General features: G+C 36.0%; 1 protein-coding gene across 1 annotated transcript in view; it reads left to right on the forward strand.

Moving 5' to 3' along the window:
- EHBP1 (EH domain binding protein 1) overlaps positions 1-17,611 on the forward strand; it is a 331,743-nt gene that overhangs the window by 211,505 nt on the left and 102,627 nt on the right. The gene's annotated exons all lie outside the window — the stretch shown is intronic.

Here is a 17,611-nt window from a genome sequence, read left to right on the forward strand (position 1 = left end):
TGAACCTGGAGGACATTATGCTAATGAAATAAATCAAGCTCAGAAAGAAAACTACTGCACTATTTCAGTTATATGTGGAATCTAAGAAAAGTGGAATTCATAGAAGCACAGAATGGTGGTTACTAGCAAGGGTGTGTGGCAGGCGGGGAATATGTTCGTCAATGGGTACAAAGTTTTATGTAAGGTAAATAAGTTCTAATGATCTAATGTACAGCATAATGATAATAGTTAATACTGTATTGTACACTTAAATTTGCTAAGAAATAGATCTTGAATGTTGTCACCACACACAAAAAAATGTAACAGTGTGAAGTGATGGATATGTTAATTTGCTTGGTGGTAGTAATCATTTTATAGTGTGTATGTATATCAAAACATCACATTGTACACCTTGAATATATACAATTTTTATTAATAAAGTATAAAAAAATCAAAATATGTCTATAACTGTCTCATATAGTAGCCATTGGATACATGCAGCCATTCTACACCTGTCTAAATTGAGATGTGTTGTAAGTGCCAAGTGCACACTGGATTTTGAAGACCTAGATACAACACCAAAGGCATAATCTCTGAAAGAAATAATGGATAAGCTGGATTTCATTAAAACTTAAAACTCCTGCTCTGTGAAAGACAATGTGGAGAAAATGAGAAGACAAGCCACAGATAGGTAGAAAATATTTGCAAGAGGCACATCTGATGAAAGACTGTTACCCAAAATAACCAAAGAACTCTTAAAACTCAACAATAAGAAAACAAACAACCCAATTTAAAAATGAGCCAATGACCTTAACAGACACCTCTCCAAAGAAGATTTACAGATATCAAATGAGCATATTAAAAAATGCTCCACATCACATGTCATCAGGGAAATGCCAAATAAAACAATGAGATGCCACTACATACCTATTAGAATGGCCAAAATCCAGAACACTGAAAACACCAAAAGCTACCAAGGATGTGGAGCATAAGAACTCTCATTCATTGGTGGTGGGAATGAAAAATGGTATAGCTACTTCAGAAGACTGGTGATCTCTTATGAAAGTAAACATATTCTTACCTTATGATCTCCAATTTCACTCCTTGGTATTTATCCAAAGGAGTTGAAAACAAAATTTCACACAGAAACCTGCAAGTAGATGATTATAGCAGCTTTATTCATAATTGTCAAAACTTGGAAATATCCAAGATGTCCTTCAGTAGACGAATGGATAAACTGTGGTACATCCAGACAATGGAATATTATTTAGCACTGAAAAGAAACGAGCTATCAAACCATGAAATGACATGGAGGAATTTTAAATGCATATTACTAAGTGAAAAAGCCTCAGGAAAGGCTACATACTGTATGATTCCAACTATATGATTTCTGAAAAAGGCAAAAATATGAAGACAGTAAGATCACTGCCAGGAGGAGGGTTGGGGACAGGAATGAATAGGCAGAGCGCAGAGGAGTGAAACTACTCTGTATAATATTATAATGATGGATAGTCTTTGTACATTCGTCCAAACTGGTAGAATGTGGAACAGCAAGAGTGAACCCCTTAAGGTACTTTATGGACTTTGGGTGATTATGATGCATCAATGTAGGTTCATCCTTGGTAACAAATGTACTGTTATGGTGAATGATGTTGGTAATGGGAGAGGCTATGCATGTGTGGCGACAGGGGGGTATGTGAGAAATCTCTATACTTAACTCTAAACTTTGTGAACCTAGAACTCCTCTGAGAAAATTAAGTCTTGGAAAAAAAAGATAGAGACAATCAATGAAACCAAAAATTAGTTCTTTGAAAAGATCAACAGAATTGGCAAACCTTAAACAAGATGGACTAAGAAAAAAAGAAGGCACAAATAAAATCAGAAATGAATGTGAGGACATTACTACTGGTTCTACAGAAATAAAAAGGATAATTAATAAAGTACTATGAATAGCTGTACACCAACAAATTGGATAACTTAGATGAAATGGACAAATTCCTGGAAACACAAAACTTACCAAGACTGAATCATGAAGAAACAAAAAACCTGAATAGACCTATAAATTCATAAAGACATTGAATCAGTCATCAAAAATTTCCCAGCAAAGAAAAGCCCTGGATCTGTGGCTTCACTGGTGAATTCTACCAAACATTTAAGGTTAAAAAAAATCCAAGTCATCCTCAAAGTTTACCAAAAAATTGAGGATAAGGGAACACTTCCTAACTCATTCTATAATGCCAGCAATGCCCTGATAGCAGAGCCAAAGACGTAGCAAGAAAAGGAAACTGTAGACCAATATCCCTTATAAACATTTATGCACAAATCCTCAACAACATTTTAGCAAACTGAATTTTAGCAACACATTAAAAGAACTGCATATCATGACCAAGTGGCATTTATTCCTGGAATGCAAGAATGGTTCAGCATACAAAAATCTAGTTTTTCATCAGGTGATCATCTCAATAGATGCAGAAAAAACATTTGAAAAACTTCAACACCCTTTCATGATAAAAGCACTCAACAAACCAGGAATAGACAGAAACGACCTTAATATAATAAAAGCCATATATGAAAAACCCACAGCCATACTCAATGGTGAAAGGCAAAAAGCTTTTCCTCTAAGGTCAGGAACAAAGCAAGGATACCTACTCTCACTGCTTCTGTTCAGCTTTGTACCGGAAGTCCATACTAGAGCAATTAAGCAAGAAAAAGAAATAAAAGCCATCCAGATTGGAATGGAAGAAGTAAAATTATCTATGTGCACAGATGATATGATCTTATATATAGAAAACCCTAAAGATTCCACCGAGAAAAAAAGAAAAGAAAGAAACTGTTAGAACTAATAAATAAGTTCAGAAAAGGTTACAAGGTCAACACACAAAAATCAGTTACATTTCTACCACTAACAACAGCCTGAAAAGGAAGTTAAGAAAACAATTCCATTTAAAATAGTATCAAAAGGAATAAAATACTAAGGAACTAACCAAGAAGGTAAAAGACTTACACACTGAAAGGTAGAAAACAATGATGAAAGAAATTAAAGATGACATAAATAAATGGAAGGACAATTCATATTTTCATAGATTGAAAGATTTATTGTTGTTAAGATATCAGTACCACCCAAAGCGATCTGCATATTCAAAATTTTTTTTTGCAAAAATAGAAGAATCTATCCTAAAATTCATATGGAACCTCAGGGGACCCTGAATAGCCAGAAAAATCCTGAAAAAGAACAAAGTTGGAGAGCTCACACTTCCTGATTTCAAAATTTACTACAAAGCTACAGTGATCAAATGTGTGGTTCTGGCATAAAGACAGACATAAAGACCAATGGAGTAGAATAGAGAGCCCAGATATAAACCCTCACATATGTGATCAAATGATTTTCAACAAGAGTACCAAGTCCATCCAGTGGGAACAGGACAGTCTTTTAGACAAATGATCCTGGAAAACTAGATATCCTCATGCAAAAGAATGCAGTTGGAATCTTACCTAATACCATATTTAAAAATTAACTCCAAATGGATCAAAGACCTAAAGGTATGAGCTAAGACTATAAAACTCTTAGAAGAGAATATAAAGCAGAAGCTTCGTGACTTTAGATTTGACAATGAATATATAATACCAAAGGTATAGGCAACAAAAGAAAAAATAGATAAATTGGACTTCATGAAAATTTGAAATTTTGTGCATCAAAGGACACAAGAGAGTGAGAAGGCAGCCTACATGATATGAGAAAATATTTGCAAATCATATATCTGATAAGGGATTAATATCCAAAATATATAGAGAATTTATAAAACTCAACAACAAAAAGCAAACAACACAATTCAAAAATGAACAAAGGACTTGAATAAACATTTCACCAAAGAAGATATATGAATAACCAATAAGCACATGAAAAAAATGCTCAACATCCATAATCTTTAGAGAAGTGCAAATCAAAACCACAATGAGATACCACTTCACACCCATTAGGATGACTCTTATCAAAAACAAAAACAACTCAAAAGAACCCCAGAAAATAGCAAGTGTTGGCGAGGATGTGGAGAAATTGGGACCCTTGTGCACTGTTGGTGGGAATGTAAAATGGTGCAGCAACAATGTAAAACACTATAGAAGTTCCTCAAAAAATTTTAAAATAGAATTATATGATCCACTAATTTCCCTTCTGGGTGTATACCCAAAAGAATTGAAAGCAGGGTCCCAAGATATTTGTACACCCATATTCGTAGCAGCATTATTTACAACAGCCAAAATCTGAAAGCAACCCATGTGTCTATTGACAAATGAATGGATAAACAAAATGTGGTATATACATATAATAAAATATTATTTAGCCTCAAAAAGGAAGGAAATTCTGACATATGCTACGGCATGGATGAACCTTGAAGTGAAATAAGCCAGTCACAGAAAGACAGATATGTATGATTCCACTTATTTGAGTTACCTAGAGTAGTCAAAATCATAGAGACAGAAAGTAGAATGGTGGTTGCCAAGGGCTGTGGAAAAGGCGAAATGGGGAATTACTGTTCAATGGATATAGAGTATCAGTTCTGTAAGCTGAAAAATGTTCTGGAGATGGATGATGGTGATTGTTGCACAATAAGAATGTACTTAAGAACACTGGGGACTTCCCTGGTGGCACAGAGGTTAAGAATCTGCCTGCCAAGGCAGGGGACATGGGTTCGAGCCCTGGTCCAGGAAGATCCCACATGCCGCGGAGCAGCTAAGCCCATGCTCCACAACTACTGAGCCTGCGCTCTAGAGCCTGCGAACCACAACTACTGAGCCTGCTCACCTAGAGCCCGTGCTCTGCAATAAGAGAAGCCACTGCAATGAGAAGCCCGTGCACCACAATGAAGAGCAGCCCCCTCTCGCCGCAACTAGAGAAAGCCCGTGTGCAGCAACAAAGACCCAACACAGCCAAAAATAAATAAATAATTAATTAATTTTAAAAAAAAGAACACCGAAGTGTACACTTAAAAATGGTTAAGAAGGTAAACACTATATTATGTGTATTTTACCACAGTAAAAACATTTTTTAAGTTGTTGAAGACCCCAAAGAGTTTTTGTTTATGTGAGTTATACCTATTGATACTTACAATATTATATATTAAAAATGAGAAATTTTCAAAATATATTAATTCATTTAAGATAACAATAATAAACCACTGCATGTTGTGAACATTTTTGAACATGTGTTCTATTCTGTGTAAGCATGCATTTCCATGGGATATAAACCTAAGATTTCTGGGTCTTAGGATACGCACATCTTCAAATTTACCATAGCAGATGATGCCAGAGTTTTTCCATCAATCCTTCATGAGCTCCCTTTGCTCCACATCCTTGCCAACACTCAGTATTTTTAATTTTATTAAAATTTAGTTTTATTTTAATTGAGAGTTTTTAAATTTTTAGCCTTTCTCAGGGGAAGTGTGTCATAGTGCCTTGTTCAATTCACTGAATACTAATGTGATGGAGCAAATTTTCATATGTTTACTGGGTATTTGGATTTCTTCCATAAAGTGCCCAATTTTTGCCCATTTTTCTATTGGGTGACCTTTTTTCTTACTGTTTTGTTGGGGGGTTTTTTTGTATATTCTTATTACAGGTTCTTTGTTTAATATATATTATATATTTATATATTTTATATATAATATATGTATAAAATTTGGCAACAGGTTTACTTACCTTTATGGAAGGACAGGAAATGCAGTATGTTAGCATTATAGCATCAGGTATATAGTGCCATATTTTATTCCCCCCTTAGCTGTTTGGTTGTAAGGTGACAAAACCAGGTAAGTAAGTGTGGACCACTCTGGCTTATAAGATTATAAGATACAAGATCTTTTTTTTTTTAATTAATTAATTAATTTATTTATTTTTGGCTGCGTTGGGTCTTTGTTGCTGCGCTTGGACTTGCTCTAGTTGCGGCGAGCGGGGGCTACTCTTTGTTTCGGTGCGCGGGCTTCTCATTGTGGTGGCTTCTCTTGTTCGGGAGCACTGGCTCTAGGCGCATGGACTTCAGTAGCTGTGACTCACGGGGGCTTCAGTAGTTGCTGCCCACGAGCTCAGTAGTTGTGGCGCACGGGCTTAGTTGCTCCGCGGCATGTGAGATCTTCCCGGACCAGGGCTTGAACCCGTGTCCCCTGCATTGGCAGGTGGATTCTTAACCACTGCGCCACCAGGGAAGTCCCAGACACAAGATCTTTTAACAGCCCATATATCTAACTGTCGATCCCTCAAGGGACTCATTTGGTTACAAGAATCTCACTAAGCAGAGGGAAGCTATGGCCTTTGTTTTTCAGTAGGCATTTATAGTTTATTGACAGGCTTCCAAATCTAGATGTAGTTCATTAAGACAGGGTCATTTTTACAGTAAATAATGTTGCCTGATAACAAATCTGACATTTTACATTAATCTTAATCTAGTATATTTCCAGGGAAATATGCTAGAAAGTAAACTCGAGGTCATTTCCTCCTGAAGAAAAGGCTTAGGTCTCTTGGTTAACCTTTTCTCCCTGGAAGAAAATTGGTGTCTTTACAAAATTGAATATTCTGATCCATGAATATTGTATATTTCTCCATCTCTTTAGGTCTCCTTTATTTTCTCATAATAAAGCTTGATAGGTTTCTTATAGCAGTCATATCCATTATTTATAGATTTATTTCTTAGTACTTTATTTTTTATGTCACTATGAGTGACATCAAATATCTTAAAAATTTTAATTTCTAACTGCTTTTGTTGGTGTATAGGAATGCAGTTGGTTTTGTAATACATTGTTTTTTGTATCCCGCAACCTTTTAAAATTCCCTTATTCATCCTAATGAATTACCTGTAGATTTCTTTGGATTTTCTATATAATTACATTATATGTAAATAATCAGTTTTAATTTTGTTTCTTTTCTAATATATCATTATATATTTTTCTGGCCTTAATGCAATAGCAAGAACCTTTAATACATTGTTGAATAAAAGTGGTGATAGATTCTCAATCTTGAAGGGAAAACGTTGACTATTTTACCATTGTGATATTTGCTGTAGGCTTTATACAAGTTAAGGAATTTTCTACTACTACTAGTTTGCTAAGGTTACTTTATAGATTATAAATGGACATAAAATTTTATTAAATACTTTTCTGCATCTATTTAGATGGTTGTATCTATATATTTTCCCTATAATCTGTTAATTTGGCAAGTAAACTCAATAGATTTGCTAACGTTAAGTCAAATGTACATTCCTGTGGTAAGTCCAGTTTGTTCGATTTATAAATTGCTAGATTCAATGTGCTAACATTTCATTAAGACTTTTGTATCTATATTCATGACTTTTTTTGTAATTTTGTCTTATCCTATTGAATTTTGGTTTCAAGATTTGCTTGATTTTGATTTGCGTTTCTCTAATAATTAGCAATGATGAACATCTTTTTATGTGCCTATTGGCCACATGTATGCCTTCTTTGGAGAAATGTCTATTTAGGTCTTCTGTGCATTTTTCAATTGGGTTGTTTGGTTTTTGGTTATTGAGTTGTATGAGCTGTTTGTATATTTTGATGCCCTTGTCAGTCGCATCATTTGTAAATATTTTCTTCCAGTCCTCAAGTTGCCTTTTCATTTTGTTTATGGTTTCCTTTGCTGTACAGAAGCTTGTAAGTTTAATTAAGTCCTATTTGTTTATTTTTGCTTTTATTTATATTGCCTTGGGAGACTGACCTAAGAAAACATTGGTATGATTTATGTCAGAGAATGGTTTGCCTGTGTTCTCTTTTAGGGGTTTTATGGTGTCATGTCTTATATTTAAGTCTTTAAGCCATTTTGAGTTTACTTTTGAATGGTGTAAGGGTGTGTTCTAACTTCATTGGTTTACATGCGGCTGTCCAACTTTCCCAGCACCACTTGCTGAAGAGACTGTCTTTTCCGCATTATAGATTCTTGCCTCCTTTGTCACAGGTTAATTGACCATAGGTGTGTGGGTTTATTTCTGGGCTCTCTATTCTGTTCCATTGATCCATATGTCTGTTTTTGTGCCAGTACCACATTGTTTTGATTACTGTAGCTTTGTAGTATTGTCTGAAGTCTGGGAGGGTTATGCCTCCTGCTTTGTTCTATTTTAGGATTATTTATTATAGTTCTTTTAAAAATGTCATGGGTAATTTGATAGGGATCCACTCTTGGGCATATACCCAGACAAAACTATAATTTGAAAAGATACATGCACCCCTGTTTTCATTGCAGCATTATTTACAATAGCCAAGACATGGAAACAATCTAAATGTCCATCAGTAGATGAATGGATAAAGAAGATATGGGGTGTGTGTGTATGTGTATGTACTTAGCCATAAAAAAGAATGAAATCATGCCATTTGCAGCAACATGGATGAACCTAGAGATTATCATACTGACAGAAGTAAGTCAGAAAGAGAAAGACAAATACCATATGATATCACTTATATGTGGAATCTAAAGTACGACACAAATGAATATATCTACGAAACAGAGAGACTCACAGACATAGGGAACGGACTTGTGGTTATCAAGTGGGTGTGGGGGATGGTGGTAGGGGAGTTTGGGATTGGCAGATGCAAACTAGTATATAAAGGATGGATAAACAATAAGGTCCTACTGTGTAGCACAGGGAACTATATTCAGTATCCTGTGATAAACTAAAATGCGGAAGAATATGAAAAAGAATATATATATATGTATGACTGAGTCATTTTGCTATACAGCAAAAATTAACACAACATTGTAAATCAACTATACTTCAATAAATTTTTTTTTTTAGAAGTATCATGAGGAAAAAAAAGATTTGCTTGGATCATGAAATGAGGTGGGAAATTAAACTCATTTTTCTAACTCTCTGGAAGAATTTGTGTAATGTTGGAGATATTTCTTCCTTGACTGTTTGGTGGAATTTATCACTGAAGTCAAAGAATTTTTTATAGGAAGGTTTTTAATTACAAATTCAATTTCTTTAATAGTGATAGAACTCTCCAGGTTTTTTATTTCTTCTGGCTATACTTTTCTAGGAATTTGCTTCCCTCTTTTTTTTCTTGATCAGTCACACTATAGTTTTAAACAATTTTGTCTTTTCAAAGAGGCAACTTTTGGTTTTGTTGATCCTTTTTATTGTATGTTTACCTTCTATTTCATTATTTTTTGCTTTCATCTTTTTTTATTGTGGTTAGTTGCTGTACAATATTATATAAGTTTTAGGTGTACAACAAAGTGATTTACAATTTTTAAAGGTTATGTTTCATTTATAGTTGTTATAAAATATTGTCTATATTCCCTGTGTTGTACAATATGTTTTTTATTATTTTATTTTTTCTACTTTTGAGGGTAGAGGGCATCATATTGCTATTTGGGAGTCTACCAAAAGTGTAGCTCTGTCTCTTAACTCACTCTTCCAGATCAGCCATTAAGAAAGGGGAACTGAGAGTTTCGCTCACTATGGTTTTCTAGTCTGTCCAGGTCTAGGCTTGGACGTTTCTTAGAAGGTTGTCTAAAAAGTACGTTTTTAAATTGTTATTTATTTATTTATTTATTTGGTCTTAGTTGCAGCACGTGGGATTTTTCGTGCGGGCGGGCTCTTCGTTGCGGTGCGCGGGCTTCTCTCTAGTTGTAGTGTGTGGGCTCTGTAGTTGCGGTATGTGGGCTTAGTTGCCCCGCGGCATGTGGGATCTTAGTTCCCCGACAAGGGATCCAACCATCATCCCCTGCATTGCAAGACAGATTCTTAACCACTGGACCACCAGGGAAGTCCCCTAAAAAATACTTTGTTCAGCTTTTAAAAAATGTGTTCAGATGTTAGTCCTACTTTAATGTAAACAGAAGTTCCTCCCAATATGACTTTATTACAGAATAATCTTTCTGATTGTCTAGTAGTAGAATAACAAAGCCTAACTTTCAGTTTTTCTCTGAGAATAAATTGAAATTACTTAAATGAAAACACTTTGAAAAAGGATAGGAACAGTACTGATACAAATATTTTTGTTTTCACCACTGCTGTTGCTTGGGGCTCACCAAATGTTAAATTTATCCAAAGTTCCCTCAACCATTTGCAATAATTTGTGGTTGGGAGAAGACTACCCAGAATCAGTAGTAGGGAGACCAAAATGTCCTGCAGCTTTAGCAATGGTAGTGTGTATCTCATTGCTCTGTACTTAGTTCTAGTTCTAGTTCCAACCAATAATCTAAAATACAACAGAATGCGCAAAGGGTTTTATTAATAGAATACTCCTAGGTTTTAAAGTGGGTAGATTGCCTTTTTAAAAATCAATTAATTTAATATACACTGGGGCAGTGATCTAAGTTCTGAAAAAGATAAGTTGACCGAAGCAATCACTAGTCTCAAAAAACTTACAGGTTTTACTGAGGTGCTAAAACTACATTATCTCAAAGTGTGAAATGCATGTTGTTTAAGAGAACAGGCTCTGGAATGGGAACACCTTGGTATAGATTCTAACTCCTCCACTTCTAGGTGTAAAATGTCAGTTTCCTCAACTGAAATTGGGAATAACAACTATCTCAGAGGAGTTGTAAGATTAAATGAGCTAATCCATGTAAAGATTTTAACATTGCATGTGGGAAATAGTAGGTGCTCAGAATATACTTTAAGAATTAATGAAAAGTTAGTCTTTTTGTAGAAAGAAGAATTGAATATATTGTAGTAAAAATGTTATAAGAGAGACATAAAGAGTCAAAGGAACATTGAAAAGTGCTCCTACTGACTAGGAGTTGGAAAGAGAGTTCATGTGGGAGATGACAGCTGAACTTAACCTTGAAGGTAGAGTAGAATTGTAGCAACTGTACTTGGGACAGAAGATATTCCAAGTTGGGTGACAGTCTGTAAGATCAAAGACTGGAAGTGGGGGAGCTGGGAGCTGGCAGGAAACCATAGTGATTTTAGAGAATAATGAGTCATCTAGAGAATAGATACATTGAAAAAGCTTTGATGTTCAATGCTCAGTATTTTGACATCATTTTGTATGTTCTTGAGAGCCTTTAGAGACTTTGATCTGCACTTTAAGATTGTTGCTATGGCAATGGGTCAAATAAGGGAGAATTTGGAAGAAGGAAAACTTATTTGGAAGATTTTGCAATAGCCTAGGCAAAAGAAGATAAATTGCAAACACTTTACAACAATAAAATCAAAATTGCCTGTGAATTAACTAGTAAAGGATGATAGGTGAAGGAAGAGAGTTCAAAGCTGATTCTGAGATTAAGAGTCTAGATGATTGGGACAATATAATTGCAATATCATTTGCAAACATAATGAAAATGAAGCAGGTTATAAGGAAAAAGTATAATTATGGTTTGGGACATATTGAGTATGAATTTTATGTGGCAGGAAGGACAGCCAGCTGGAAATGTCAACTTGAGATAGTTTGAACTATAAATGTATATTTGGGAATCATCTGCATGGAAGTGATAGTTGGAATCCTGGGAGTGAATCAATTCAAAGTGTGGAGAGAGAAAACTATTTAGAGCAATACCTAGAGGAATATATGCTTGTATCAGTGGAAGAAGGGGAGACAGCCAAAGAGAAAGCAACTGTAGTCAGAGGGGTAGAGTAGAAGAAAGTGGAAGTGAAATTTCTTACAACTATTGAAACTTAGGAAACTTTGTAACAAGTTATTTGACTAGGTTTCCTGAAAGAGATCCTGTTGCTGTTGTTAGCAAGAATAACTTGGTGGCCTTACTGTCTTTAATACTGTATGTAATATGCTATGTTAACAGAAATAGTATTTTAATATTATCTGTATTAGAGCCTAGAACTGTCAAGTCAAACTGTGGTCTCAAGTTCTAGATCCTCTCTACTCTCACCACTTTAAACTGCCTTAATAATCATGTTGGTTGACATCTAACTGTAGTTCTCAGTTAAACTGAGATTGTGCAATTTCATCCACACAGTGCCTTGACAGAGAGCAAACTGGGAGGATCACCTAATTAAACAGACTCTGATCATTCTGATCATAAAGTTATAATTAGAATGGCTTTTAGATATTTCCTCTCTCAGTGCATAAAAAAGACAACTATAATATCTGTGCTTTACTTTCCCAACATGTTAAGTAGAGGTGCTTTCTCATACATCTGGTCGTTGCAAAAATACAAGAAAGAACTTTTAAATAGTTGTTCCAACATTTGAAATTTGGTTCTACCCTTAATGGCAAGATTTTGGTGTCTTTCTTTCTTTGGAAAACAATAAATTACAAAGTCATTCAGAGTTTCTTGTTTTTACCAAACCCATAAAAAAAAGATTGCCAAAAATTCCAAGTACCCCATTTTGCTCATAGAGTATCAAGATTATCTTCTAGTTAAAGCCGGGGTCCCCAGCCGATAACGGTCTGTGGCCTGTTAGGAACCCGGGCTGCACAGCAGGAGGTGAGTGGCGGGTAAGCGAGCGAGGCTTCGTCTGCTGCTCCCCATCGCTCGCATTACTTCCTGAACCATCTCCCCTACCCCCACCCTGTCAGTGGAGAAATTGTCTTCCAGGAAACCAGTCCCTGATGCCAAAAAGGTTGGGGACGGCTGAGTTAAAGCTTTGTTTGCAAAAAAATTTTCCACTGTCTTGAAGAAATTCATGGCGATTAAAATTTCCAAAAGACCCTCAAAAATAGGAATTCAAGTGCTGATAACGTATCAGTGGTAGTAATAATAATTGCAGTTAACATTCACCAAATGGTTACTGTGTGCCATACTTTGTGCTAAATGTTTTGCGTGCATTTATTCATTTAACAGTGTTTACTGAGTGCCTACTATATGCCAGGAACTGTTCTGGGATAGGTTAATAAAAAACAAAACAAATTAAAATCCCTGCGCTCATACCCCTTTTATTTACTGAGGATGGACAGGTAATAAGCAATAAACATAACCAAGAACTACATTTTGGTAATGACCAAGATAAAGTATATGGACCATAAGAAGATTATAAATACTATGGAAACATCAGAGCAAGGGAAGGGAAGGTCAGGAGTGCTGGGTTGGGATTGGGCAATAGAGGTGGGTTGCATTATTAGATGGGGTGGTCAGAATAGGCCTGATAGAGATGGTTGTATTGGAGTTAATCGTACAACTGGAACAATTTGTGTAAAGGCACTAAGGTGGGACCCCATCTGGGGTATCCAAGGAACAGCAAAGAAGTCAGTTTGGTTCAAAGTGATCAAGGGAGAGAGTGGTAATGAGCATATGGGTGGGAGGCAGGGAAGGCAGAACTTATTACTATAACAGCACTGTGAGACAAGTACCATTACAATCCCCCATTTTATAGATGAGGAAACTGAGTCATAGGGAAGTCAAGGAAGCTGCCACATACGAAATCAGGAGCCATCTGTAGCAAGAAACAAGCAGTTTCATCCATTTATATACTGAAGGTTTTGAAATGATATAACTATTTATTTCTTTATTACCCTCTGCAAAATATCAGATGAAAGCTCAGCACTTCTGAAGTGGATGATTCATCAAACAGTGGCTCTACTTCAGTTTTCTGTGTGCAACCAACATGACCATTTATAGGGCTTGTAATTTCATCAGTTTCTTCCATTACATACGACTTCTTTTTCCTGGCAGTGCAGTAAGCATCCCTGTGAGATGTTTTAATACAAGGGTTTTGTGTTAGGATAAATCCAAAGTTTACTTCAGTTCTTCTAGCCTTTTCATATTGAGCCTTCTTAGAAACAAGAATATATTCATAATCATAATGACATGGTAGGTTTTTCTCAATTTTTAAGTACAGAAAGCCACTCTAGATTACAGCATGGTGACAATGGCATTTGTACTTTACTTATGTACATGCTATTGATGATTAGAATTAATCGGTGTAATGATAGTTGCAGATTATCTGGCCTGTGTACATGCTACACATGCTTGAAACGAATCAATGCCTTAATAGTATAATTTGATATAGAAAAACATTTTAATAAAAGCAATCTTTTAAATAAATGTGTTTGTGCCTAGGTCATTGAATCCCTGGCTAGAGGGATTTGAAAATATCTTTTTACCTAAAAGTGACTTTTCACTGTGACTTTCAAATCCCTCTACTCACTTAATCTGGAACTGCAGTGAAGAATGCTCTGTGGACGAGCCAGGGAATCAATTAACTAGTCACAAACACATTTTTTAAAAGATTTTCCATTATTTAAAAGATTGCGTCTATGAAAAGTCACTTTTACATATTTAATAGTTCATTTTAGGACTTCCCCGGTGGTTCAGTGGTTAAGACTCCATGCTTCCACTACAGGGGGCGTGGGTTCCATCCCTGGTTGAGGAAGTCCCACATGCCTTACAGTGTGGGGCAGAAGGGGGGGGGGGTGTCATTTTAATACATGCTAGATTGATAGTTAAAAGAGCTATCACATTTCACAGAACTAGAACAAAAAATTTCGCAATTTGTGTGGAAACACAGAAGACCCCGAATAGCCAAAGCAATCTTGAGAAAGAAAAACGGAGCTGGAGGAATCAGACTCCCTGACTTCAGACTATACTACAAAGCAACAGTAATCAAGACAGTATGGTACTGGCACAAAAACAGAAATATGGATCAGTGGAACAGGATAGAAAGCCCAGAGATAAACCCACGCACCTATGGTCACCTTATCTTTGATAAAGGAGGCAAGAATATAAGTGGAGAAAAGATAGCCTCTTCAATAAGTGGTGCTGGGAAAACTGGACAGCTACATGTGAAAGAATGAAATTAGAACACTCCCTAACACCATACACAAAAAATAAACTCAAAATGGATTAAAGACCTAGATGTAAGGCCAGACACTATCAAACTCTTAGAGGAAAACATAGGCAGAACACTCTATGACATAAATCACAGCAAGATCCTGTTTGACCCACCTCCTAGAGAAATGGAAATAAAAACAAAAATAAACGAATGGGACCTAATGAAACTTAAAAACTTTTCACAGCAAAGGAAACCATAAACAAGACAAAAAGACAACCCTCAGAATGGGAGAAAATATTTGCAAATGAAGCAACTGACAAAGGATTAATCTCCAAAATTTACAAGCAGCTCATGCAGCTCAGTATCAAAAAAACAAACAACCCTATCCAAAAATGGGCAGAAGACCTAAATAGACATTTCTCCAAAGAAGATATACAGATTGCCAACAAACACATGAAAGAATGCTCAACATCACTAATCATTAGAGAAATGCAAATCAAAACTACAATGAGGTATCACCTCACACCGGTCAGAATGGCCATCATCAAAAAATCTACAAAAATAATCTTGGGGCCTCTTTAAAACCAGATTTGTCCTAATTGACTTCGCATCTGAGATTAAAAACACACAATGGGGGCTTCCCTGGTGGCGCAGTGGTTGAGAATCTGCCTGCCAATGCAGGGAACATGGGTTTGCGCCCTGGTCTGGGAGGATCCCACATGCCGCGGAGCAACTGGACCCATGAGCCACAACTACTGAGCCTGCGCGTCTGGAGCCTGTGCTCCGTAACAAGAGAGGCCGCGACAGTGAGAGGCCTGCGCACCGCGATGAAGAGTGGCCCCCACTCGCCGCAACTAGAGAAAGCCCTCGCACAGAAACAAAGACCCAACACAGCCAAAAATTAACAAATAAATTTTTTTAAAAATCTACAAAAATAAATGCTGGAGAGGGTGTGGAGAAAAGGGAACCCTCTTGCACTGTTGGTGGGAATGTAAATTGATACAGCCCCTATGGAGAACAGTACGGAGGTTCCTTAAAAAACTAAAAATAGAACTACCATACAACCCAGCAATCCCATTACTGGGCATATACCCTGAGAAAACCATAATTCGAAAAGAGTCATGTACCACAGTGTTCATTGCAGCTCTATTTACAATAGCCAGGACATGGAAGCAACCTAAGTATCCATCAACAGATGAATGGATAAAGAAGATGTGGCACATACATACAGTGGAATATTACTCAGCCATAAAAAGAAACGAAATTGAGTTATTTGTAGTGAGGTGGGTGGACCTAGAGTCTGTCATACAGAGTGAAGTAAGTCAGAAAGAGAAAAACAAATACCATATGCTAACATATATATCTAAAAATCTAAATCTAAAAAACAAAAAAAAAATGGTCATGAAGAACATAGGGGCAAGATGGGAACAAAGATGCAGACCTACTGGAGAATGGACTTGAGGATACGGGGAGGGGGAAGGGTAAACTGGGACAAAGCGAGAGAGTGGCATGGACATATATACACTACCAAATGTAAAATAGGTAGCTAGTGGGAAGCAGCTGCATAGCACAGGGAGATCAGCTTGGTGCTCTGTGACCACCTAGAGGGGTGGGATAGGGAGGGTGGGAGGGAGGGAGACGCAAGAGGGAAGAGATATGGGGATATGTGTATATGTATAACTGATTCACTTTGTTATAAAGCAGAAATTAACACACCATTGTAAAGCAATTATACTCCAATAAAGATGTTTAAAAAAAGAAAAAAGAGCTATCATTTATTCTAAGGTAAATATCTTCCTATACTGGGGATTCTATTTTTATCTACTTCTTCATATTAAGTAGAACTGACCCAAATTTGCTGATTTTTATGACCTGGAAATTTTTCAGCATTGACTTTGTGTAGGTGATCATTTAAAGAACAGCGCTTTGCTAGATTCATGGTTGTTTATATAACAATTTGTTACTCAGACAGTTAATAAAAAGTAAGAAATTACATTCTGGGTGTTTGTTACTTGTCTTCCCACAGGAGCAGTAAATACATAAATCATAATTATGTGGGGTTGATTTAAATTGTTTGGCACTAACATCCTTTTGTCAAATGGGGGCATCATTGGTCTTCCTTAAGTAAGCTGTGTGGCAAGAATGGTTTGCTTGTTAAACTCAAATGATATTAGGGGTAAATAACTGTTCTCCTTTCACCTTATTTTAGAGGGCTTCTATTTATGTCTATAGCCAGCACTCTTAATTGATAGCAATATTTAAAGTCTAGAAACTTTTAGTAGTTTTTTTTATAGTTTTCAATTATATCAACCTCTAAAGTTACCATCACAAAATGTGATTGTTATTCAGTAAAAGAAAATGACATGGTTTTAAGAATAACAAAAGTTTAAGATAAAAATCTTATTATGAGTCTTTGTTTTGTTGTCATCATTGTTGTTTTAAGTATATGAACAAGGGGAAAAATCAAGTAAATGCTTTAGATTTAAAACACACATCCCCCTACACCCACACACCTAGCTAACCTAATAATATCCAAAAGTAGCCATCAATAATTAGAAGATATTTGGAGCAAATCCAAATTATATACTGATGTGTGCTATTACTACCAACACCTGACTGTCGCTAATAACTAAATCTGTTTTGCCAGCATTAAATTTATATAAGAAGTATGTTTGAATATGGTTATCATTGCACTAAAATGTGTATGATTACTGTATGTATATATATTTTTTTGGCTGCGCCTTGCGGCCTGCGGGATATTAGTTCCCCAACCAGGGAATGAACCTGTGCCCCTGCAATGAAAGCACCGAGTCCTAACCACTGGACCACCAGGGAATTCCCAATTACTGTATTTTTAAAAACTATTATTTTGACCTCTCCACTACTAACAATTTGTGCTACAGTTAGACTTCAAAATACATTCTTTTTAATATACTGAAAAAGAAACTATATTTGTAC

The sequence above is a fragment of the Eubalaena glacialis genome, chromosome 14 (assembly GCF_028564815.1).
Source record: "Eubalaena glacialis isolate mEubGla1 chromosome 14, mEubGla1.1.hap2.+ XY, whole genome shotgun sequence".
NCBI classification, from domain to species: Eukaryota; Metazoa; Chordata; class Mammalia; order Artiodactyla; family Balaenidae; genus Eubalaena; species Eubalaena glacialis.